Here is a 26,816-nt window from a genome sequence, read left to right as displayed (position 1 = left end):
AAACCTTTAGCTTTTTACAGAAGCTCTTTAAATAAAAATATGTAAATAAATAAGTTAATATGTTAATCATATATACTGTAAACAATTATATATGTACGAGGGGGACCCAAAAATAACCGGAATTTTGTTGTTGTTAGGTTGGTACTTGTAGTACGTGGTTGGGCCGCTAAGGCGATCTAGTTACACTCCACACAAATCAGTCTGCCAAGTGCCATCAGTCTGGAAGGTTGTGCTTGTGTTCAGTGACTTTTTTTGTAAAAGTAGTTTTGCGCAAAACTGTGAGAAGGAAACGCCCTGATTTGTGGGAGTTGGGCGATTGGTTCTTTCTTCATGACAACGCTCCATCTCACACTGCTCTCAGCATTCGCCAATTTTTGGCAAGAAACGGTATGACAACCCTGAACCACCCACCCTACTCACCGGATTTAGCTCCGTGTGATTTCTTTTTGTTCCCTCGGATGAAAAAAGACTTGAAAGGAAGGCGTTTTGCTGACGTCGAAGAGGTAAAACAAGAAACGACCAGAGCATTAATGGGCATTACTTCAGACGAATTTAAAAAATGTTTCGAACAATGGAACAAACGGTTAGATAAGTGTATTTCCGCCAATGGAGAGTACTTTGAAGGAGACTAATTGTAGTTTGTACAGAAAATTAAATTAAACACGTTTTAAAAATATTTCCGGTTATTTTTGGGTCCCCCCCTCATATATATCTTATATATACTGTAAACAACATGGAAGTGTGTGTGTCTGTCCGGCTCAGAAGTGAGAGGTGGAGTTGGGCTTAGGGCTCCATCCCCGAGGATACGCAAGTGAGGCCAAACGAAACATCCGAAGAGAGAGTCACTCACTTAGCCGCTAATACAGAAGCGAGGCGAGCACATTGGCAAAACGGTGTCCCTTTTACTTTTCCTCCTGCCACTAATACACAAATGATGTGAGCATGTCAGCAAAACAAATCCTCCTAGAGCAGTTCCTTTCAATTACCTGACTTCTCTACATTTCAATTTTTATTTCTGACGATTTCAATTGTTTCTAGTACCCTGTACTTAGGGCTTACATAGCTAGTTAATTAATAAATATACACACACACTTTGGTTTGAACAAAGGACAACATTAAAAAGAAAGAAAAAATTCTGAGTTGGAAGTCCCAGTCCCAGTGAGGTATTATGCAGACATAAAAGGAACCCCCTTAGAGTTTCTTGACACACCTCTGCTGAATCATTCATATAATAATTGAATAATAACTCCATACTAATATCCAACAAGCTCTTTGGCCTTATAAAGTATGTAAGAGCTGACAGTCATCTTGAAATGTGCATCTTTGGGAGGAATATCAGAGAAGCCAATGATAAAAAAAAACACTGAGACAACAGCAAAACATGTAAAATTCACACAGATGGTTCCTAAGTTCGTCTTTGAACCCATGTGCTATCAGTGCTAAACACAGTGCCACCTATCCTCAGTTAGTTTAATATGTACTTATAAAATATCATGAATTTCACAATGAATGCATTTCAAATAATAAGGTAATTCAAAAAATAGATTTCTATAAAAATACTATTTAAATTAACAATAGAAAGATTCTATTATATGACATTTAAGAAAATGTCTGTACACTGAAAGTGTTGCATTATAATTCCACCTTTATATTATTTAAATAAAAACCACTTACTGTGTGGCGTACTTGGCACTATGTAAAATGTGATCTGTCAAGCTGTAGGTCACATTTTGTGTTGTGTAGTTTAACCTGCCAATGTTCCAGCCATCTTCTCATTTGTCAACTTCAAAAAAGCACCCTGGGAAAACAAGAGATATATGACATAAGAGGCGCAACATAAAAAAAAACAAAATAAAGGACAAGGTGCCTTTCTAGCCCTTCATATGGCATTTTCTTTTTTTAATGCAAAATATTTTATTGCCTAGTTTTATATGATGAACATTCAGAAAAAATGCTATGTATACTTATAATACAGGTTTACTTCTGAACTGGCACACTAATAATGATAATGATGTCCTTGTCACTGATTTTAATTATTGCAATCCCATCAAGCATGTTAAAATACTGCTTGTCCTTTTCAAAAAATGATATTCCTTGAATTAAATAGGTTTATGATATACTACTAATTACATATTGGATATTTCGAGTATAGGAAGATTCAGCAAGTGACACCTGAATTTGTCCTACTGTTGTGCACACAACCATTAATAAATATAGCCAAGAGTAAAAAGACAGATCGTCATCCTTGGCCAAGAATATCTCTCAGGTCATTAGAATGATTTGAGTCACAACCTTTGTTCCCTTCATTCAGTGAATTGTGGAAAAATGTGGAGTAAACAAGACAGATGCTGACTCATTGAATCTTCAGAAAAGATTGAATCATTTGAGTAATAGCAGTCGCTGAAACGACAAAACAGGAGTAAATCATATGACAGAGTGCACAGCTGGATTGATCTGTTGCTACAGTATATGTGTGTGTTTGGTCTGCATGGACCTGATGTGACACTGAATTTAAAAACCAAGACTGTGCCCATGATAACCGTGGAAGGAAAGTCGGAGTCCTTACATTTTCAAGCATATCAGTGTTATCAGTAATATTTGTCTGGATTTCTTTGGTAATGATAGGGTCTTAGGGTGACCCTATTTTCCCTATCAATCATTTTGCTATGTGGACCTTAACAGAATCCCCCAAATCCCTACTATAGCCACATATGTTTACTTTTACAAACCTGGTAACTGTCAAGATTGAGGGCTTTTGTCATTCAATACTTGCACTTTTCTCTTACATTTGTAATCCTGAGCAATTAGATACAAGAACAGGCAACAGAGGAATTATACTTTTTATTTATAGATTAACTTAAGGTTTACAATTATGCCCAAAATAAGCGTTATTAAAATAGTACATCCTAATTAACAAGCTGTTTATATTGTGTGCTTTACTACCAGGTGGCTCTCTGTCTTAGTATGTTGACTGGTATATCATCTAACGTGGTCCAGTATGGCCCTTGAATTAAATGGTAGAGTTGCAGAATAGCCCCTGTATGAATGTGATTTCAGCATGGCCTTCTTCATGAACGGAAATGCAAAGAGACATAGCTTAATTCTGCTAAACTTTAATTTATCCAGTCCTTGTCACGCTTCTTAGCTGAGTAGGGATCTGTTCTTGTCCTCTTACCTCAGCCACTAGCTTCTATTCCATCTCTTTCATTTTGGCCAGCTGTATTCCCCCAGGCTGTCTTTCTGGCTTGGAAAAGGGTGCCCATGTTTAGAAGACATGTCCTCCTTCTGGAATCTCATGAATTCTATAACCAGATTGATGCAAATGCCATACCCTAGAGCAGTAAGGTTCAACTTTCAAGGTTCAAGGTTTCGTTATTTAGTCATGTTTACACAAGAAAACATGAAATGTGTCTTCTCAGTTGCATTTAATAACAAGACAGAAAAATAAAACAAATAGAGACAAGACAGGTTAAGGTAAGGCAGTTTGATAGTGCATATTTACACAAAAATGATTACAGGATACATAGCAATCCTTAATCATTTCCTCAAAAATTCCTTATTAAAGTCATATGGCACATGGAAGAAAGGAATTTCTGGAGCGGTTTGTGTGGCTTTTCAAAGTGACTATCCTTCCTGGTTTACTGAAGTTGAGTTCTACATGGAATGGATGTGTGTCATCACAGCTGAGATAATTTGCAGTTTCTTTAGCATTGTCCTCTGACACACACTTGCTAGATCATCTATCTGCCCCAATAGATTTAGCTGCATGCTTAGTTCTGCTGGAGCATTTTTAAATTTTAGTTTGTCAAACTACTAAACCAGGCAGTGAAACTGAAACTGATAACAGACTGGATCATAATGCGATAAAAGGACAACACAAGTTCCTTGTCTACTTTAAACAGTTTACAAAGGAGAAATAAGCACTGATTTGCATTTACAGGATTATTTTTGTGTATTTGTATTCCAGATAAGACTGTTATCTAACTTAGTTCCTAAGTATTTATATCCATTCACTATTTCTGTCTCCTCACCCAAACTGACAATGGGTGAACATACAGATTTCTGTCTCTTAAAATCAAATATAATTTCTTTGATCTTTTTACTACCATGCTTATTTTAAATTCACCTGTTTGTTGTCTGGTACAAATCTTGTAATCGATATTTAACCCACTTCCTATCATCCAAATGACTTGAAATTCTGTACACTTAATAATAATAATAATAATAATAATAATAATAATAAATAATTCATTACATTTATATAGCGCTTTTCTCAGTACTCAAAGTGCTATCCACACAGGGAGGAACCGGGAAGCGAACCCACAATCAGTGGCGTAGCGTGGGTGTCAGCCGCCCGGGGCAGAGGAAAATTCCGCCACCCCCTTATTTAGGTATGGTTCAAATTTTTGCAAGATATTATTATTATTTATTGTGAAATTTTGCCGCCCCCTAAAAGTGCCGCCTGGGGCGGGCCGCCCCTGCCGCCCCCACTACGCTACGCCACTGCCCACAATCTTCCACAGTCTCCTTACTGCAAAGCAGCAGCACTACCACTGCGCCACCTTACTCACTTCTGATGACAATACATGAATCAATAATCAGTTTCACTAATTGGTCAATTAATTCATGTTAATTAAGAAATGAAAATTTCATATGAAGAACAGTTAAAGATTTCACCAATAGATGGCACTAGTAACGGATAGAAATATTAAAGGAAGTGTTAAAATATTGATTACAAAATTAAACTAAAACAAACCCAAGACTAAAAAGTTGAAAATAATACATATATATATATATATATATATATATATATATATATATATATATATATATATATATATATATGTAAAAAAATACTTTTTAAAAACCATGCTTATATTAAGTTAAAAAGTGTACTAAAAAGTAAAAAATAAGTCTCTCATACATCACTCGTAAAATGAAAGCGTGGGCGATTAAAAAAAGTATTTTTTTTATATACAGTGTATTATTACACTCATAGTGAGATAGCTTTAAGTGCACCAGTTTACCATACAGTCCACTTGACTTAGATAGTGGCTTTCATCCTCTCCTGATATGTGTTATCCTCCCAGGCCTGGTGGGTGCCAGGGAGAAGTGTATTTCTAAACCCAGTAGTTAGAAACAAAAAGGCACAAACTTTAGCTTGCGTTCAGCTTGGCTGCAGGATTTAATCTGCCGCACTTGCCTCTATGGTGTTTTAGGGTTCCTCCCTAACGATAGCACCATCTAGTGACCGCTTTGGGTATTTCCCTTGACACAGTGTTCACAGCAGAGCACCAGGCACCATGAATTTGACATTCAATGAACTGTGATTCAATTAACTTAATACTTATCTTTTTTCAGTTTTTTTTTACTGCATGTTATTTATTTTTAACCTTTTACATATGCGTCCTATGAGCAGGGTGTCATCCGCATATTTGACAATGGAGCAGTGGTCACTGTTCTGTCTCAGGTCACTTGTGTACAGAGTAAACAGTAATGGTGATAACACACACCCCTGCGGACTTCCTGTGTTTGAATGAATGACTATTGAAAAAGTGTCCTGTATTTTGAGTGTCTGTGAACGGTTTAAAAGAAAGTCCTTAATCCATAATGTGATAAATCAACAACAACATTTATTTCTATAGCACATTTCCATACAAGTGTTGTAGCTCAAAGTGCTTTACAAGATGAAGAAAGAAAGGTTTATAAAAAATAAAAATAACATTCGGCAGTACTAAAACAAAAAAAAATCTGCAGGGGTTCCAAGGCCACAAGATCACCCAGCCCCCACTAGGCATTCTACCTAACATCAATGATCTCAATCAGTCCTCATGGTTTTCACATGGAAGAATTAGATGATGATGGTCATCTGGCCTTCAGTCCATCAATGTAGGGACATCACGGTGTTTTGATCAGGTGGTGGTAGTGCAGATCACCACCACAGAAAATCTTAAAAAGAATGGTAGAGAAAAGTAGGGATTAGTGTGGATTGTGGAGCCATGAGGAAAATGATAATTCAATGCATATATAATTTATCAGGGATACACTAAAATGAAGCTATGAGAAAGCCATGTTAAAATAATGGGTCTTTAGCAGTGTTTTAAAGCGCTCCACTGAATTAGCCTGGCGAATTTCTATTGGTAAGCTATTCCAGATTTTAGGTGCATAACAGCAGAAGGCCGTCTCACCACTTCTTTTTAAGTTTAGCTCTTGGACTTCTAAGCAGGCACTCATTTAAACATCTAAGAGTATGACTTGGAGTGTAAGGTGGGTTTACATTCATACTATTCAGTTTCCCAATCAGTATGTGAGGCTGTATGGTACTGAACACTGAAGAAAAATCCAAAAATAGTGCTCTGACATATGAACCAGGCTGAGCAAGAAAAGTGTAGATTTGATCTAAGATAACAAGCAGAGCATCTTCAACGCTTCTGTTTGAACAGAAAGCACATTGGTGGTTATCTTGAAAAGACTTTTGTCTCTGTCATTAAAATGTTCTTCACCAAATGTTCAAAGCATTTCATTGGAATAGAGGTGAGTGCCAGTAGTCTGTAGTCATTCACGACAGTTTGGCATGGAAACCCTAGAAACAGAGGTAATGATTGATTGTTTCCACAGCTTAAGTACAATGCTGCAGGTCAGAGACCAGTTAAAAAGCAAATGAAAACTGGAGAGAGCTGCTTAAAGCAGGACATTAAAAGCCGACCTGATATGCTGTCTGGCCCCACTGCCCTGTTGGTTTTAACCCGCTGCAAGCCTTTCTCCACTTCAGATAAACTGAACCCTATCACAGCAGAATTCCTGGTGTTTTCATAAAGCATCTCCTTTACCTCTGCGTTTTGGGTGCTGAAATCGCTTGTTTCAAATCTGGTAAAAAGTTATTACGTTCATCTGCTTAAAGCATCTGGTCTTTGTCAACTGGAAAGTTCGCACTCTTTTTAGAACCCAGTCCTGTGAATTTTTTTCGGCCTTTCCAAACCTGCTTTGGATTGTTATCATTAAACCACATCTTCATTTTTACTCCGTACATCCTTTATTTTTTTATTTGTTTAATTAACCTGTTAATCCTTTTGCTTATTTTCTTAATGAGCATATTGTTTTTCCAGTAGTAATGCATTAACCTCTGTAGTGGTCCATGGCTTACTGTTGCAGTCCACCTTGACAGATTTTTCTTTAATGATCATAGAGTCACAGAATTTCATATACAGTGATCCCTCGCTATATCGCGCTTCGCCTTTCGTGGCTTCACTCTATCGCGGATTTTATATGTAAGCATATTTAAATATATATCGCGGATTTTTTGCTGGTTCGCGGATTTCTGAGGACAATGGGTCTTTTAATTTCTGGTACATGCTTCCTCAGTTGGTTTGCCCAGTTGATTTCATACAAGGGACGCCACTGGCAGATGGCTGAGAAGCTACCCAGCTTACTTTTCTCTGTGTCTCTTGCGCTGACTTTCTCTGATCCTGACGTAGGGGGTGTGAGCAGGGGGGCTGTTCGCACACCTAGACGATACAGACGCTCGTCTAAAAATGCTGAAAGATTATCTTCACGTTGCTACTTTCTGTGTGCAGCTGCTTAGTGAAGCGACATGCTGCACAGTGCTTCACATACTTAAAAGCTCAAAGGGCACGTATTGATTTTTCACTCTTTGTTTTTATCTGTCTCTCTCTCTCTCTCTCTCCCTGCTCCTGACGGAGGGGGTGTGAGCTGCCGCCTTCAACAGCTTTGTGCCGCGGTGCTTCGCATACTTAAGCCAAACAGCCCCATTGATTTGTTTGCTTTGCTCTCTGTTTCTGACAGCCTGTGCTCCTGACACGCACTCCTTTGAAGAGGAAGATATGTTTGCATTCTTTTAATTGTGAGACAGAACTGTCATCTCTGTCTTGTCATGGAGCACAGTTTAAACTTTTGAAAAAGAGACAAATGTTTGTTTGCAGTGTTTGAATAACGTTCCTGTCTCTCTACAACCTCCTGTGTTTCTGCGCAAATCTGTGACCCAAGCATGACAATATAAAAATAACCATATAAACATATGGTTTCTACTTCGCGGATTTTCTTATTTCGCGGGTGGCTCTGGAACGCAACCCCCGCGATGGAGGAGGGATTACTGTATTCACTTACACTGAAAGTGACGTCATTCAGTGACTGAGAGGATGTCAGCTTATCCCCGTCAGTACAGGAGAGGCATTCCTGCAGTTCCTCTACTGTGCACTATCCTTGCACCAGGTTTGTGTTTTTCGTATAGCTGGGTTTTCTTCATTCAGTTTCTGTTTGTATTTCGGTGGTAGATGAATAATGATATGGTCAGACACACACAGGACTGCTCTATGATGCAATGTGTAGACGCCAGGGACATTTCCATTAACACTTGTCTAGTGTTTTGTACAATGTGTAACAATCAACTGTTACCAAGCTGAGTTACTAACATACCAAGGTTGACTTCTAGACTGTTCAAAAAAAAATTATACCACTTTAATTTACAGTGTGAAAAAAAACAGCATATATTTAGAATTTAGATTTCTCATCAACAACTACAGATACTGGAACATACATATCTACAGAAAACAGAATGTGGCGGATGACCGGGGTCTTTGCCTGGCATGGGACACCTCTTCTGTATATGGTCTGGGGGAAGAGGCATGGACTGATCAGTACCTCCTCTGGGACGCTAGATGGCAGCCCCCCTGGGTGGCAGTGGTGCCTCGGATTCCCGCAGGGCTCCATGGTAGATGGAGTTCTCTACAACCCTGTTGGGATCCAGGAGTGGCACCAGGGGGTGCTGCAGTGTTTCCTGGGCCCATGTGGGCAGCTCTTCCGCCGCACCCAGAAGTGCAGCCGGAAATGGGTTATCAAACATCTGGAGCACTTCCGGGTGGGCTATAAAAGGAACCAGCAGCCACCACTCCGGGAGCCAGAGTCGGGAGGAGGGAGACAAAGCTTGCTAGAGAGGAGTGGTGGAGAAAGAAAGAGGAAAAAGAAGAAGAAAGTATTGGGATTGTGTGTGTGCTTAGTGCTTGGACTGTGTCGTGCCTGTGGGAACGGGGAAGGCGTTGCCCACAGGCAAAAGAAAAGAAAAATAAAAGCACTTTTGTTTTTATTAGTGTGCCTCTCGTGTCTGTCTGTGCCGGGTCAGGCACTGGTATAGCACCTTTATCACAAGAAGTAAAATGTTAGAATAAACTCAAGAAAAATGAGTCTTATTTTCAACTTTTCCACCAGACAAGGGAATAGTCCCTATTTTCTTTACAAAATAGGATCGATCTCATCCATTCCACGTGGACCTTCTTAACCTCATGCAATGCTGTTTTTTTTTTCTTTTTCTAGAGTCAGGGAACATCCAGTAAGCATAATCCGTTAAATTAATTATCTGGAAGCTTCTTCATTCCACCTAGAACCCCACAACCACTTTTTAATCCTTTGTAATCCTTAATACCAGTCCCAGCAGCCTACTTTCCAGGCCTGTTTTCCCCAAGATGGTGGATCTCCTCTCTCTTTTCTCTTTTCCAGTTTTTTTTTCTACTTTCCTCAGGATGACGAGCTTCCTGTTTCATTTTGCATCAACATAAAAGTCCTTCCTGTGTTTACATTACCTTTTGCAGTCTTTTCAAAATAAAAGCTTAGCACTGCAATTTGCAGTGCAACTTAGTGTTTTGCTTCACAACAAATGAGTGAAATAAATGGGATTTCACTTCCAGAAAAAATCATGCCATTGACACAAGATAAAATTTGTTTATTTTCTATGTGGAAGTGTTTTCATGCATTAATTAGCATTGTGCCTTGCATATGATTTAGTACAGAGTTTAAATAAACACCTCTAGTGAAAATGTCCTGCCACCTGTAGAAAATGTTAATATGTGGTGTGTCTGTATTGGTAAGGGGATGGTCACTTTGTCAGTTATGATGACAGTCTTGAATATTTCAATCCTAAAGATGCATTGGAGACAGATGCATGTAAATGACATCTCCAGACAGAGGAGCAGCTTCAGCGACAGACTGCTGTCACTGTCCTGCTCCACTGACAGACTGAGGAGATCGTTCCTCCCCCACACTATGCAACTCTTCAATTCCACCCGGGGGGGTAAACGTTAACATTATACAAAGTTATTGTCTGTTATACCTGCATTTTTATTACTCTTTAATTTAATATTGTTTTTTATCAGTATGCTGCTGCTGGAGTATGTGAATTTTCCCTTGGGGATTAATAAAGTATCTATCTATCTATCTAAATCTCAATTCATGGTTGAGGAGATCTGTAGCATTGGGTATTAAAGGTAAGACGTAACCTTGAATGGGGCATCAGTCTACCCCAGGGCACATTCTGCACATGGGGCTATTTGAGATTTGCCAGTTAAACCTCCAGTAACACACGTCTTTTAGATGCAGGCGTATGACTGGAGTACCTAATGAAGATGCTATGTAATGTGATAGATGACCGGAGGACCTTGCCCCACCAGGACACCTGGAGAAGGGAAGGACTTGGAGAGGGGCAGTATCTTACCCGGGGCGCAAGAGGACAGCCCCCCTGGATTGCATGGGGGCCTCGGAGCTTGGAAGCTCAACCCTGTGGGGGGCCATGCCCACTGCCAGGGGGCGCCTAGGTGGTTCCGGAGCCATGGACTGCAGCACTTCAGCCGCACCAGGAAGTGCTGCCAGAACAGGAACCAGCTACACCCGGAGTGCTTGCGGATGCTCATGCAGCACGTCCGCCACATTCCGACAGTTCCGCCTGGAACACATCTGGTGCAATACAAAAGGGGCCGCCTCACTCCATCAGATGAGCCGGAGTCGGGTGGAAGAGGACAGAGGAAGAAAAGGACTGTGGTTTTGGGCTGTTTGGTGCACTGTGCTGTGTGCAGAAAAAAATAAATAAAGCGTGTGTGTTTTGGGACATTCTGAGTCCATCTCTGTCTGTGTTCTGGGCGTCTTTCACAGCAGACATAGGAAAACATGCAGACATTACACAGGAAATGTCTCGCCAGGATTCAAATCAGAATTAGAACAGAATCAGATTTATTGGCCAAGTATTGCTCACATACAAAAAATCTGCCTTCTTTCTTTTGATGACTCTCAAAGTATACAGTAGTTACATGGCAGTCATACAAATAATGGATAAGTACACACCAGTGTGGTGCAGTGGTAGTGCTGCTGCCTTGCACTAAGAAGACCAGGATTTCCATCCCAGGTCCTCCATGTCTGAAGTTTGCATGTTCTCACTGTGTCTGTGTGGTTTTCTTCTCATTGTTTATTGACATGCATTTTAGGTGAATTGGCAACGCAACATTGGCCCTAGTGTGTGTTTGGTGTGTGGGGGTGTGCATGTGTGTTTGCCCTGTGATGAAATGGTGTCCTGTGGTAGTTGGGATAGGCTACAGCAGACCCTCGTGTCCCTGTTCAAGACTAAGTAGGTTAGAAAGACAAAGAATGTAAGCATATGCATACAAAGTGCACAGTAGTACAGGAAATGATCAAATCAACATTGAATTAAGAATTAGCTTTATGGATGAGGAGGGGACACACAATTCCTGGAACTGCCTACAATCTTGTTAATCAATGTGCCAAGTGGCACTGTGCTGTGTTGATCAAGATCCGTATTTCTGACATTTATTCTACAACTGTGCAGGTGACTTAGCTGATATTTTAGTACAAGCTGACAAAAGCATATCAGGTCATTGAACATCAAAATAACGATGACTACGTTTTTCGACATTAGCGGATTTGTTAATAAAGAATTTTTCTAGGAACACACCTCTGCACCATGACAATGCACTCATAGCGATATCAGTCAAAGAGTTTTACCCAAAGACAATGTGGTGGTTGCTTCAAACATCCCACATTCGTCAAACCTTCCTCCCCTTGACTATATTTTGCTTCCAAAATTAATCACTGAGTCAGGTCGGGGTTCTAAAAAGGGGGTGAATTTGTTTTACTTATTTTACTTACTCATTTTAGCGTATTTTTAAAAGACAGGAAAATGATCATGTTTGGCTTTGTTTCTGGTCAGTTTCATGAAGGTTTGTATAAGGCAGCGGTGTCCAACTCCAGTCCTGGAGGGCCGCAGTGGCTGCTGGTTTTCATTTTAACCATTTTCGTACTTAGTATCCTATTTTTGCTGCTAATTAACTTCATTAACCTGACTCAGACCCCTTAGTTGTTTATTTTTCTGTAATTTTCATCGAAACAATAATGAGATGCAAAACGAGTTGCCACATGACAAGCTCATCTGAAAATAAAGAAAAATTAAGGTCTCAGTAAGGTTAATCTGCTCAGGTCACCAAAACATTTTTGATATCTTAGAAAAAACAGAAAATCAACAGTTTTGGAAATGTCTACTATGGCAGCAACAAGCCATGAAATGAAATAATGGGTTTAATTAACAAGAAGCGTCTATTTCTAATTAAGAAACTGGTTGCAGTGAGATTTGTTGGGACTCAAAGCTCCGATTTAGCTGATCATCTATTGGCTTGCTTCACATCTCATTTCTGTTTGGCTGCCATTTAATGAAGAAAAGAATCAATTCAGAAGACTGAACCCTTAAAAACAAGGCTATTAAAATGAAGGGATAAGAAGTGAATTAGGATTGAAAACTGGTTACTGATTAGGAAAAGTGTTAGAATGAAAACCTGCAGCCACTGGGGCCCACCAGGACTGGATTTGGACACCTCTGGTATAAGGGTTATTATTTAATAACAAAAGGTAGCAAGTAAAATGTGCAGTGCTTCATACAAAAGAAGAAAAAGTAACTCAGGCTCCATGCTAGGTTTCAGATTCATGCATTTCTATGACATCAGGGCATTTTGCCAAAAGAGGACCCCGCAAGTAGATCTGGACATGTGAACAGTGGTTTTGGAGAAACCAGGAGCATCATTAGTAAAATTTGTGTGATTTTGCATGTGAAATTATGTCGATGTAAAAATATTGAGAAATGTATACGCCAAAAAAAAAACTGATTTATAAAACCTGGCATACGTGCAATTCCATGCAATTCACCCTTTATAAATCACAAACATCTTGTAAATGTGTGTTCAGGAACATTCCTCAAACCCTGCCCGGTTGCTATTCTGAAACAACCATATATGGACTATGCTAATCAACCTCATACATATGCAATCACGATACTGCAGCCCCTCATTGGCTGGTAAAACACCCTCCCACATGACACGTCCAGTAGTGCGAGATAGACGTTCTCGTCTTGAAGCTAAGGGGATGCAAAGAACCTTAATTTGGTGGCCTAAGTGCAGTTGTTAGCAACAACTGCAAACATGTTAAATGGCAACATGTTACTGCTGCTGCAAATGCTGTCAACTCCATCTGCACCATGTCTGAAATGAATAAATAGATAAGGTCAGATCTCTGGTGACAAAGCAGATTACTAGTCACTGTCAGAGTGTACATGTAACGGAAAGAGAAAAAACACATCTGCACTTTGATTTTGATGTTCGAATGGCATCTGTGATTGGAGAGCATTATGAGGCATTATGCCATTGCAGTCCTGACGATTGTCAGTCTCATCTTGGCATCACAGATGACTTGTATGTTAACAGAATGCAACTACTTATGGATAACAAAAGCAGCTTCATTCTCTCTAGGTGCTCTTATAGCAATATGAGTGCATTAAAGTGTTCCAATTATATCAGGAAAACAGGACACTGGTACAAATTGCCTATATATGATATTGGTAATAACATGTTGTGGCACGCGGCTGAGGGTGGAACCCAGCCGGGACTCCCAAGAGGACTGGAGGAGCGCTTACACCTCCTCCAGACCATGAGGGGGCGACCGCCCTGGTGGCTCTACCCTGTAGGGGCCCGTGGTCACCGCCAGGGGGCGCCCCAATGCCTGAGGAGCCCTGGTCCTCAGCACTTCCGCCACACCCAGAAGTGCTAGGGGGAAGAAGACCAGGGACACCCGGTGTGCTTCTGGGTGCGCAGCCAGCACTTCCGCCACACTGAGGAGTGCCGGCGGAAGATTGTCGGGAGGCACCTGGAGCACATCCGGGTGATTATAAAAGGGGCCGCCTCCCTCCATTCAAGGACTGGAGTCGGATGGAAGAAGGACAAGGTCTTGGAGGAGAGGAGTGGAGGTGGCCCGAAGAAAGGTGAAGAAAGAGGCATTGTGAAAGGCCTGGACTTCTGGGGGAGTTTGTGGGTTGTGTGCACTGTTGTAAATAATAGTATAGAGTGTAAATAAACGTGTGGTGGTGCTTTTAAACATGTCTACCTGTCTGTGTCCGGGCCACGTTCCACAATGTATATAGACCCACTTCATAACAAAACTGGATGTAACCTTTCATTGGTTGGTTGAAGGCTTCCAACACAGCGGGAATGATGGAGCAAAGCTTCCTGACCTGTTATCCAGTTCCTTGAAAATGACAACAGATGGTCAACAAAAAAACAAAAAAAAATTTCTTTATTGCAAATACGCAGCATTGGTCCCCTTAAAAGGGAACTTAATTACTGTCTGAATGTTATATTCACCACATTTGAGATGCAATATGTTAGTAATGTCAAGACACATTATGGTAACAGCTCAGTGATATGAATTACTATGCATGCGAGTTATCATTTAGCCGGTTTGCCTGCATTTCCCTATTTTATCAAACATCATTTACCACTTTCTCCGAAATGTTACATACGCATGGTTCAGTGCTGCTGTAAATATACGCCTGTTCTCTGGGCTTTATCTTTTATAAATCCTGACATTTACATGACAAATGAGGTTCGAGGTGAAGCTCCAGGTATCTGTCTTAACTGAATTACCTACCTTATTCCGGTTCTATATGTGCCTGTAAACACACTCAGTCTCTGTTAGCTCATCCAGGTAAGGTGATGGTGCGAGTTCTGCTCCATGCTCCCACTTCTCTTCAGGGAGCATCTTGAACCCAACACTGTCGGTAATGTAACCAGATGAGCTGGTCTGATGGGGACAAATCAAACTCAGCAAGGGGATGGTGCAGAAGGTTCAAGTGCTTTTATTACAAAAACAGTCAAAACTAAAAAGTGTTTAAATAAAGTACAGTGCTTCAAAATGTCCATAAATAAATAATCCATAAAAAGATAAAAAAACAAATGTCTAAAACGAGATTAAAATCCTGCAGCAGACTTCCCAGTCTCTCCAGCTCACCTAAGGCTTGCTCAGCTGGAGAGACTTCAGTCATCTTGGCTGCCTCTGCCAACGTCTGCCACACCGCTCGGGGTCGGTTGTCCTTCCATCTTCCTTCTCGCACACGCAGTCGTCCCTTGGATTCCACTCTTCCACATCATCAGTAGGTGCGACCCGTCCCTCGAGCACCAATCCTTCACTCCACATGGGACCACTGACCGTGCTGACCTCTCTCATCAGCTAGCTGGCTTGCCCGCTCACTTTCATTGCCCCCAATTCCGCACTCTTGCTTTCCAAACCTTTCTTTCTCTCACGTCTTTTTCCTTTTCCATCCCTTTTTTCTATGCCGGCCCGTTCTCATACGGCTCCGTGGGGGCAGCGCCTCAATCACGCACTGCAGGAAGCCAAGTAAGCAATTGAGAACGATGACACCCTCACATGCAGGTGCAACTCGCCCCAGTTACCTCATCAGCGTCCCACGCTGCACGATCGCGCCCACGGAGACTGACAAGGCTATTCGGATTATTTAAAAACTGGCCTTTCTTTTGAAGCCATGGACCCGCTACACCTCAGTCGGCACAATGAAAGCAGGCCTTTAGCTTTGACTTTGCCACATTGGTCCATCTTCTCGCAGTGTTAATCACAAGCTTAGACAAGTTTAACTTATTTCTAGAGGTTGGGATGGAGTTCATCAAATGGTGATCAAACAGTACCAAAACTGCATTCTTTAACACTGTAAAACAACAGTTTAGTACACCTGGCTGACTATGGGTCCAAAAAGGCTGACTATTAATGGCAGATAAAACAATGTGCTAGTACTGACTGCAGCACTTACACCACTTCAGGGTAAGATTATGTACTTTAGGCCTATTTCTTAAATGCCAGTGGTCGCAGACAGTGCCAAGATAAAAAGGAGGCAGAGTAGAGAGCATCCTTCTTTTATACTTTGTGCACTTACAGCTTTGCTGTGCTTGTCAGAAGTCATGGACCACATCCACAGCAGTAGATTTCAGTTTCAAAATACAAGTGATCCAGTCTAACATGCAAGACGCAATGTCTTGGCTAGACGAACAAACAGCTGCAATGTTAGAAATTAAATTGTCTGGTACTCAGAGTTTTTCATTAGGAGGAATTTCTCCAAGGCACCCTAGCATTGACTGTTATCGTGCTACATTCTAGGGGACAGCTTAAGACTGCCAGGGGCAATGACAAGACTGAGTGACTTGAATAGCAGAAACAATTATAGAAATCAGAGAATGAGCACAAGCTTGTTCATTGAGCAGGAGGTATTGCAAGGTCATACCCTAATCAAAGCAGTCGTCCTCGCTAAATGCAGACTTTCTGTTCACCTCCAACTGCTACACCAGAGGTTGTTGGAACCTGACAAACAGAATGTAAACTTCACAAGCATACACATTTTATGTATGGTTTATTTTTTATATTTTCCTCTGTTAGAATGAAATGAACACATTATTATATATTTTGCACACGGTAAAACAAATAATATAAATAAAGGACTCAAACGATAGCTCATTAACCTTACAAACATTATTACATGTCTCTTGATTTAAAGACTGTTTAACAGGGTAACAAAGTAGAGCACACCCTGTGCAAATCGGCTGTTATCTTTCTTTTCATAATTCAGTGCTTCGCAGTGCTTAATAGTGCTTTAGGGAGGAAGGCTTAAAGCTTGGAGAAGTTCAGATATCTCGGCTCAACCATAACAGAGGATGGAGAGATAGATCTACATCAGGGGTTTCCAAAACGTTGCTCACGAGCTACCGGTGTCTCTTAACCCTTTTCCAAGTCGCTCGCCAAAGGGTTAATGAATCCTGCATAAATTTAAAAACTTGATTAGTCAAATTAGGGGTGGGCGATCTTTCCAAAAAATCATATCTCGATCCTTTTAACACAAAATCACGATCCACAATCTGAATTGTAATCTATCTTTTCAATGTGGCATACACTTAAGAGAATAACCCGACTCAAACTCATCAAGACCTAAGTAACACTTTATTTTAAATATCAAGCAAAGTTGAATTCAATTGTTCTCTTGCTCGCTAGCTAAACGGAGTTTAGGAGCATGCCCCAAAGCTGGTGTGTGAGTGAGGAAGGCCCCTCCACTTGGCCTTGGGATTTGATGATACATAGTGAAATGTTCAAGAAATCATTGAAAAAAAAAACGATCTAAATTTGTTAAGTAGTTCTCTCATGAAAAGCTGACAGACATACAGACAGACTGGGGCACTGCATGTTACACTTGACTTGAGCATTCCTAGTTTTCATCCTCTTTCTCTGTACGTTTAGCATTCGTTTGCTCAGAGGTTGATGTGCTTGCGGCTTCCTGAGCAGCTTTTCCTTACTCCACCCTAGCGGCCCGCTGCTTCTCTTGTTTCGGCGGCATCTTTTCGCGTTAAAACTGATTAAGTTAGTTTTTGTGTTGCAATTACTTAGTATGTTTTCTTTAATTTTTCACTTAATCTGGCACTTAAGTCTTCAGTCTGCCTCAAGAATGATTAGCGAAGGTGGTAGGGAATGAGAATGCGCCCGTATACATGCGCCTCATGGATGCCCTGCTGCACGCTGCCGAGTGTTGATTCTACAATAAAATAAAATAAAAATAAAATGAGTAATAACATCATCACCCCGAAAGTGGATAGTAGACGTCACGTAGTATATGTGTACCAAATTGCAAGTCAATAGGTGAAACGGTTTGCGAGCTACAGGTGATTTAAAATCCTGGACAGACGAATGAACAGCCACGGTAGCGTATTATAGAAGAAGATATATTAGTAAACCTTCAAAATAATGTGCAATTAAAGTCTCAACAGCATTCTCAGCATTTCTGGAGCTTAGTAGAGCCAGATAACTATAAGAACCTTCACCAAGCAGCTCTGAAAATGTCTGCTTTGTTTGGGTCTCCATACTAATGTGAGTCTGACATGAATGTCATGAAATCAAAGTTCAAAACAAGACTGACAGACGAACATTTAAATGAGTGAACCTAAGTGGCTACACTCCACAATACACCTCAGTGCCAGTCATCCGACTAACTAAAAAACACATCACACATGCAACTGGACCTGTGAATAAAGTGAAACAGTGAGATGTGACAAAATGACAAATGAATAAGTCATACCTGTGTATTTGGAATCGCATTGTTTTGTTTTGACAGCATTCATGTTTTAATTCATAAGTGTGAGATACACTAGAAAATGCAGACAGACATACAAAATGCACTTGCAGGTGAACTAAATATTTTTTGTGATGTTTTAATGCAAAATTGTGGACACCAACATTTTGTAAATGTTCAGGCAAAACAAGCTTATTCAGTTTGTTTGGGTTGAAATAAGCTATGAGAATAAACGTTAGAAAACATGAGTAGCTCTCGGCCATTTTCATTTTGTAAAAGTAGCTCTCAGGGAAAAAAAGGTTGGAGACCCCTGCTCTAGACATAAACCTAAGAATGCAATCAGGTTGGAACCCTAATTTGGAATGTTTTGTGAATGAAGTAATAGTGCATAAAAAAGTGCATAAAGCAATGGTCTGACCAGCATTGTTGTATGGACCAGAAAGCCTGGTGGACAGTTAAAAAGATGCATGAAAGGAAAATGGAAGCTACAGAAATGAGGATGTTGAGATGAACATGTGATGTAAATAAAGCTTGATAAGATCAGGAAGATGAGAATCAGAGGTACAGTTACAGTTGGAGTAATCTCAAAAGAAAATACAGCAAAGAAGGTTAAAGTGGTACAAACCATGTCATGAGAAGAGAAGAAAACAACAATGGTAGATGAATCATGGATATTAGAACATTAGAACATTACAACAATCTAGACGAGAGCAGGCCACTTCATTGCTCTTTTAGGTAGCTCACTTATGGCTGAGCTGACGCAGTGCCAATATAATCTCGGGCTGATGCCAGTCTGTTACAGGTTACTGGCATGAACATTAAGAATGGTTGGTAAAGCACGTTACGAATTGGGAGTTTGCTCTTTTTTTTTTTTCTTAAATTTTTTTTGTGCTGTCCTATTGGATTTTTGGAGGCTATAAACATCAGGAATGATTAGTATAAGGGTGTTTTAAATTAATGTTTTAGGGGAAAGTAAGCAAAATTTTGTTATTGTTATTTTTGCAGTATTTTTCGGTCTGACTGTTCTGAGTGGTTGGTTGGTTGTTGGGTAGTAAAGAACTGGCAGTAAGTGCCCTTGCTGAAGAGCAGATGAACCACTTCATGTATTCGTAGCTGGCCTAACAGTCTTATCTAATTTTATAATCACTTATTTTCGAACAGACAGGAAATACACATTTCACAGTGTAACAAAATCGAATCCAGACAGTCACAAAGGTTTGGGGCAGCCACCCGTATAATATGTTCCTGGCTGCAAAAGGTTTGAAAAAGGTTTGCAATGTTTATCAAACAGAGTCCAAAACAGAGCTGATCGAGTGGAGGTAAGATGGCGGTTTTACAGGTTGGGAGAGGAAATGAGGTCATCCAGGCCTGAACCAGAAGTGACGTCTTCGGGGACTGGAAGTGACATCATCAGTGGCACCGGACGTGACGTCATCAGTGGTGCCGGAACCCGATGGGATTTCCCGAGAATGGTCTGCAAGAGACTGAGAGAGACAGTCAGCACACTCTGCCATCCCCTGGACTGGCATAGTATTACCATTACTTATGCCCTTTAGCTGCCTCCTAATCACATGTGTGTGACAACAGGTTGAAATTTCACACGAGTTCCCTTCCAGAAGCTTCCTGTCTGACAATCGAGAGAAAACAATCCTACCTGAATTCTCCTACCCAGGACTTAACACGGACTTTTCACTACAGTCAGTAATATAGCAATAATCAATAATAATAATAGTAATTAATATATTTTATATATATATATATATATATATATATATATATATATATATACTGTATATATATATATACTGTATATATATATATATATATATATATATATATATATATATATATATATAAATATATACAGTAAACCCTTGTTTATCACGGTTAATCCATTCCACACTCTACTGCGATAAATGAATTTCCGTGTAGTAGGATTCTTTATTTATAAATTGAATATTTTTGCAGTTAGAGCATATAAAACCTGTTTACTGCTTTCTAAATACGTCATTTAACATTATTAGAGCCTTCTAGACATGAAATAACACCCTTTAGTCAAAAGTTTAAACTGTCCTCCATGACAAGACAGAGATGACAGTTCTTCTCACAATTAAAAGAATGCAAACATATCTTCCTCTTCAAAGGAGTGCCTGTCAGGAGCACAGAATGTCAGAGAGAGAGAAAAGCAAACAATCAAAAATCAATAGGGCTGTTCGGGCTTTTACGTATGCGAAGCACCACCGGACAAAGCAGCTGCAAGGAAGTAAGCAATGTGAAGGTAGTCTTTCAGCATTTTTTAGAGGAACGTCCGTATCCTCTAGGCCAGTGTGCGAACAGCCCCTCTGCTCACACCCCCTCTGTCAGGAGCAGAGAATGTCAGAGAGAGTGAGAGAGACAGAGAAAAGCAAACAATCAAAAATCAATACGTGCTGTTCTGGCTTTCAAGTATGTGAAGCACCACGTGGGAAGCATATCGTATATCATTGAGGAGTTCTATTTAATACATAATACATACTCTGGTTGGGTAGCTTCTCAGCCATCTGCCAATAGCGTCCCTTGTATGAAATCAACTGGGCAAACCAACTGAAGAAGCATGTACCATAAATTAAAAGTCCCATTGTCCGCAGAAATCCGCGAACCAGCAAAAAATCCGTGATATATATTTAGATATGCTTACATTTAATATCTGCGATGGAGTGAAGCCGCGAAAGTCGAAGCGCAATATAGCGAGGCATCACTGTATATTATCAATAGCAATAATAATAATAATCCATAGTAATAATAGTCAATAATATAAAATAAACAAGACAGAGAAAAGCTCAGGCAAACATAGCATTTTTGTGATTGAATAATATTTGAAATGAAACAATGCACTTTTAATGCATTTCTTTATTTTCATAAAAAAACTTGAATTGCTTTTTGTGAGAACTATGCAGCAAATGATTAAAAAATCTGACTGGAAATGTACGTGAATGCAATGAAGTGGGTAGGTAAAACGTTACAAGTACAAAATCCCACACAGCACATCCAAGCAACATAATTCACAGTCGCTGATGGACAGGCCTATCATTGCAGTACTGGGCAGAAAGGTATAACCAAGTCCAGATAGGACATTAGTCCAACCCAGGGTACTTATTCAAAGACCTATATTAAGTTAACATCAGATCATCAATTAACATCTTGGATCTGGAAAGAAAACTGGCAAGAACATGTGAACTCCATAGAAAATGAGATTCTAGTATGGTGTATTTGTGAGGCAGCAGTGCTAACCATTGCACCATAGTGTCACGCTAGATTATATATGCCACTTTTAAGCTTGAAAGGTGATTTAAGAGATGAACCAATGCACTAATATTTAAGCCAGCATTTATACTAGCTGGCCAACCATGATTAACGTGGGTTCTCTGTATCATCCTTCTTTCTCGACAAGGCTTTTTCTGAGACGAGTAAATAATGCGGATTGACTTTAGAAAAAAAAAAAGCTGTCATGATTTGACTGGATGTTCTACAATAAAATTGCAAAAAAGCATTTGATCTCCAACAGCAATAAGAGATGCCTCTGTTACACACTACCATCGATAACTGTGAAAATGTAAGTGAAGTGTCTAGAGAATGACAGGTAACTTCATTTTATGAAGTAGAGTTTGAGGTGGAAAAAGATAAACTATTGATTTACTTCTTGGAGGAGATAGGAAGAAAATCTTACATGTACTGCACAGTGTGGTGTCATAATTACTATTATTACGTGGTTAAATTTCTGACCCTGTTGCCAAATGGTGGAAAAGTTGGAATGATGGATTGATTTTTCTAAATTTGACACTTCCAAAGAAATGTATCTTAGCTGCCTTGTAATTTCAGGGTCCAGGATCCACGCTCTTATTTAAGAGAGATTCTCATAATGCAGGCAGTGTGGACTGAGGACTAAGGCATTTACTGACAAAATCCTCACATATCATTGCCTGAGCTGCTTAACAGGCAAACCTCACAAATGAATAGAAACTACCTATAGAATAATTACTATAATACCTACTATAAAATAAAATGCTCAGGAATATGTGTCTGTGTGTGTATGTCTAGTCCCTCAGAGAAATATGATTGGTCAGTTTAGCTTTGGTGAGACAATCAAAAGAAGAAGTGCGAGTGTGAAACAAATAAGGAAGAGTAAATGTGTAGGAGGCACACTGAGAGTCGCCTTTAAAGATGGGAAGGATACAACCGGACAGGAGGCAAGCCAGAGGCCTCGAAATGACAAAGACTGAGGTGCAAGCTTTACGGGAGTGCGATTGACAGAAGGAGCAGTGGGCAAGAGAAGCTGAGAAACACGACAATACACTGAAAAGACACCAAAGGTACACAAAGGACAAGAGATATTAAATATTTTTTAAATATATTATAACGTGGCTAGTATAAAATAAAATGTTTTTAAAATTTTTTCTCCTTAATTCTACATGTAATTTCCTAAATGAGTATGACTTTTAATCCTCAGTTAAAAATTTTGGTCAATCATTTCAAGGATGCATTGGCAGCACAATTTTTGTTTGAATGGCAATGTCAATGTTCTTGTGGTTGTTGTAGAGGAATGCCAAGTAAAGCACTGAAGGAGAAATGAGGTACTACAGTATATGATGTGTATAGGGCTTTATACAGTATAGCTCTGACACGAATAACAACAACAACAACATTTATTTATATAGCACATTTTCATACAAAAAGTAGCTCAAAGTGCTTTACATAATGAAGAAAAGAAAAATAAAAGACAAAATAAGAAATTAAAATAAGACAACATTAGTTAACATAGAATAAGAGTAAGGTCCGATGGCCAGGGTGGACAGAAAATACAAAAACAAAACTCTAGATGGCTGGAGAAAAAAATAAAATCTGCAGGGGTTCCAGGCCACGAGACCGCCCAGTCCCCTCTGGGCATTCTACCTAACATAAATGAAATAGTCCTCTTTGTAGTTAGGGTTCTCACAGAGTCACTTGATGCTGATGGTCATACAGACTTCTGGCTTTTAATCCATCCATCATTGTTGGAACATCACGGTGCTTTGAGTAGATGGTGGTGGCGCAAGAAAACAGAGGAGAGAGTAGGGGTTAGTACAGATTTTAGAGCCACCATGAATAGTTATTATAATGAATTGGATATACAGAGTATCAGGATTTAAATTACAGTGAAGTTATGAGAAGGCCATGTTAAAATAATGTGTTTTCAGCAGTTTTTTTGAAGTGCTCCACTGTATTAGCCTGGTGAATTCCTATTGGCAGGCTATTCCAGATTTTAGGTGCATAACAGCAGAAGGCCGCCTCACTCCACAATTCTAAGGAGACACTCATTTGAGGATCTGAGGTTACGATTTGGAATATAAGGTGTCAGACATTCCAATATATAAAATGGGGCGAGATAATTTAAGGCTTTATAAACCATAAGCAGAATTTTAAAGTCAATCCTGAAAACCAGTGTCGTGACATCAAAACTGGAGAAATGTGCTCAGATTTTCTTTTCCTAGTTAGGATTCTAGCACTGCATTCTGCACTAGTTGCAAACGATTTATGTCTTTTTTGGGTATTCCTGAGAGGAGTGTGTTACAGTAATCTAGTCGACTGAAAACAAACGCGTGAACTAATTTCTCAGCATCTTTCAATGATATAAGAGGTCTAACTTTTGCTATGTTTCTTAAGTGAAAAAATGCTGTCCTAGTGATCTGATTAATATGCGATTTAAAATTTAGATTACAGTCAACAGTAACCCCTAAGCTTTTAACCTCTGTCTTGACTTTTAATCCTAATGTATCCAGTTTATTCCTAATAGTCTCATTGTATCCATTATTGCCAATCACTAAGATTTCAGTTTTCTCTTTATTTAACTTGAGAAAGTTTAATAAGACAGTTAGCCCTTGTTTTAATGTTGTCAGATCACCTATGGCATGTACCTAATATCAAAGGTTCTTCACTATGGTGGGGAATAGCAAGAATTGTCAAAACCAGCTATGCAACCGTTATTTGTAACCTCCTACCCATCTCACTATCTGTACTGTATTCTTCAAATTTCACCCACAAGACCTCTATGGCTGGTGTACACTGATTGGGGTTGTCATTGCTTTCAAACTTTTAATTCAATTCAGTTTACCACCAATAGAGGACTTCACAAGTCATCCCTTTGTGCTGTTATGGGGCCAAGGAATGACAAGGAATAAATAATCAAACCTCCTGGCATTTGCTAGTAGAAGTTAGAAAGAGACACTCACTTTAAGGTTGACAAAAAATGATATTTATTTGCATCAAAACTATTAACAGCAAATATGAAGCAATACTTACAGTAATACAACCTGGATGGGTTAAATGTTCATGCACGTCCATTAGCAGCTTCAACATTCCCTGTTGGCCCAGTTCCTTGGTTACAAAGGACCAGATAATATTAACCCTCAAGCTCTTAAGGAGGCTAGCAAGTATACACTATATATAAACACCTGACACATATTTTTAGGAAGTCACTATGCACTGGGGTAATCCAAAGGACTGGAAAGTGGCAAATATTATCCCATTATGTAGAAAGGGTGTCCAAACAACTATAGGCCATTAAGTCCATCAATAATGGAAAGAATTATTAAGGAAAAGATTTAACAACACATGGCAAGTACAGGAGTTTTACTGAACAGTCAGCATGGGCTCAGAAGAGGGAGGTCCTGTTTTACCAACATGCTGGAATTCTATGAGGAAGCAACAAAAGGATACAGTCAAAGTGAAGCATATGATATTATTTATCTTGACTTTCAGAAAGCATTTTATAATGTGCCACATGAGAGGTTGGGCATGAAACTGCAAGACGTGGGAGTTCAGGGTGTGGTGTGTAGATGGGTACAGAATTGGCTCAGGCACAGGAAGCAGAGGGTGATGGTGCGAGGAACCTCATCAGAACTGGCCGATGTTAAGTGTGGTGATGTAGAAGAAGAATGTTCTCCTCAGCACCATGTATTTTGTGTGTTTAGTAAATTAGAATTTTTATAATAACTATTTTGTAACTTGCCAGTGAGAGACGCTTTGGCTTATGAACTAACAAAAAATATGTTATTCCAGGGTTCAGGAGAAATAGTGTCCACATGAATAAAATGTAAGCTGTTTCTTGTTTTCCCTTTCTCAGAGTGAATGTTTCAGGGACAAGGTCACAAGGCTGCAGAAAGTACATGTAGTTTATGCAAAGGCGTCTCTCCTGTGCTCAGCTTTGAAAACACAGATAATGCTTAGCTCAACAGACATATTGTTTAACTTTACTGTTTTGATAAGGATGTTCTTTCTGTCTTATTAATCATGAGATGCTGAAGTATAAAAAACCCCTCCTGGCTTTTGATCAGGGTTCAATTGAGCTTTGCGGCAACAAGTTATGCTCTTTTGAATCTCTACTTACTGTGACTCCGAATGAAATAAATAAAGAGAATTGAGAAAATATTATCTGCCTGCTTTTCAGTGTGCCTTTTTCGTCCACAGTGCTCAGTGCTAGGGCCACTGCTATTTTTAATATATATAAATGATTTGGATAGCAATGTAAACAACAAGCTGGTTAAGTTTGCAGATGATACCAAGATAAGTGGATTGACAGATAATCTGGAATCTGCATAGTCATTACAGGGGGATTTGGACAGCATACAGGCAGATAAAATTTAATGTAAGTACATGTAAAAGTATTACATGTGGGAAGTAAAAATGTTAGGTTTGAGTACATAATGGGAGGTCTAAAAATCGAAAGTATGCCTTATGAGAAGGATTTAGGAGTCATAGTGGACTATCAACTTCCAGACAGTGTTCAGAAGCCATTAAGAAAGCTAACAGAATGTAAGGTTATATAGCACGGTGTGTGTGGAGTACAAGTCACAGGAGGTTCTGCTCAAGCTTTATAAAACACTGGTGAGGCCTCATCTGAAGTACGGTGTGCAGTCTGGGCCTCCAGACTAGTAAAAGGACATAGCGACTAGGCTGATTCCAGGACTACAGGGGATGAATTATGAGGAAAGATTAAAAAAGCCATTTTATTTTAAGCAAAAAGTGATTAAGAGGAGACGTGATTGAAATGTTTAAAATTATGAAGGGAATTAGTCCAGTGTATTGCGATAATTACTTTAAAAAGAACACAGGGACACAATTGGAAACTTATTAAGGGTAAATTCTGCACAAACTTTAAGAAGTTTTTCTTTACACAGAGAACCACACACACTTGGAATAAGCTACCAAGCAGTGTGGTAGAGAGTAGGACTTTATGGACTTTTAAAACTCGACTTGATGTTATTTTAGAAGAATTAAGTGGATAGGACTGGTGAGCTTTGTTGGGTTGAATGGCCTGTTCTCATCTAGATTGTTCAAATGTTCTATAAAAAATGTAAGATTTCTTGCCAGAGGGAGAGTTTTTCACAAAGCGTCAGTTCATAAAAAGCGGCAGCAGCAGAGAGAGAGTTCCTTGCAAAACTGTCAATTTTTTTTTCACCAAGCAGCAACTGAGAAAGAGCTAATTCTGTAAAATCTCTTCTTGAGCAAAATGAGCAAATACATGGAATACCTGACTTACTGTTCATCTCTTTTAGCAGAATGCCAT

This window comes from Erpetoichthys calabaricus, chromosome 9 (genome assembly GCF_900747795.2).
Source record: "Erpetoichthys calabaricus chromosome 9, fErpCal1.3, whole genome shotgun sequence".
NCBI classification, from domain to species: domain Eukaryota; kingdom Metazoa; phylum Chordata; class Cladistia; order Polypteriformes; family Polypteridae; genus Erpetoichthys; species Erpetoichthys calabaricus.
This window is presented reverse-complemented; position numbering follows the sequence as displayed.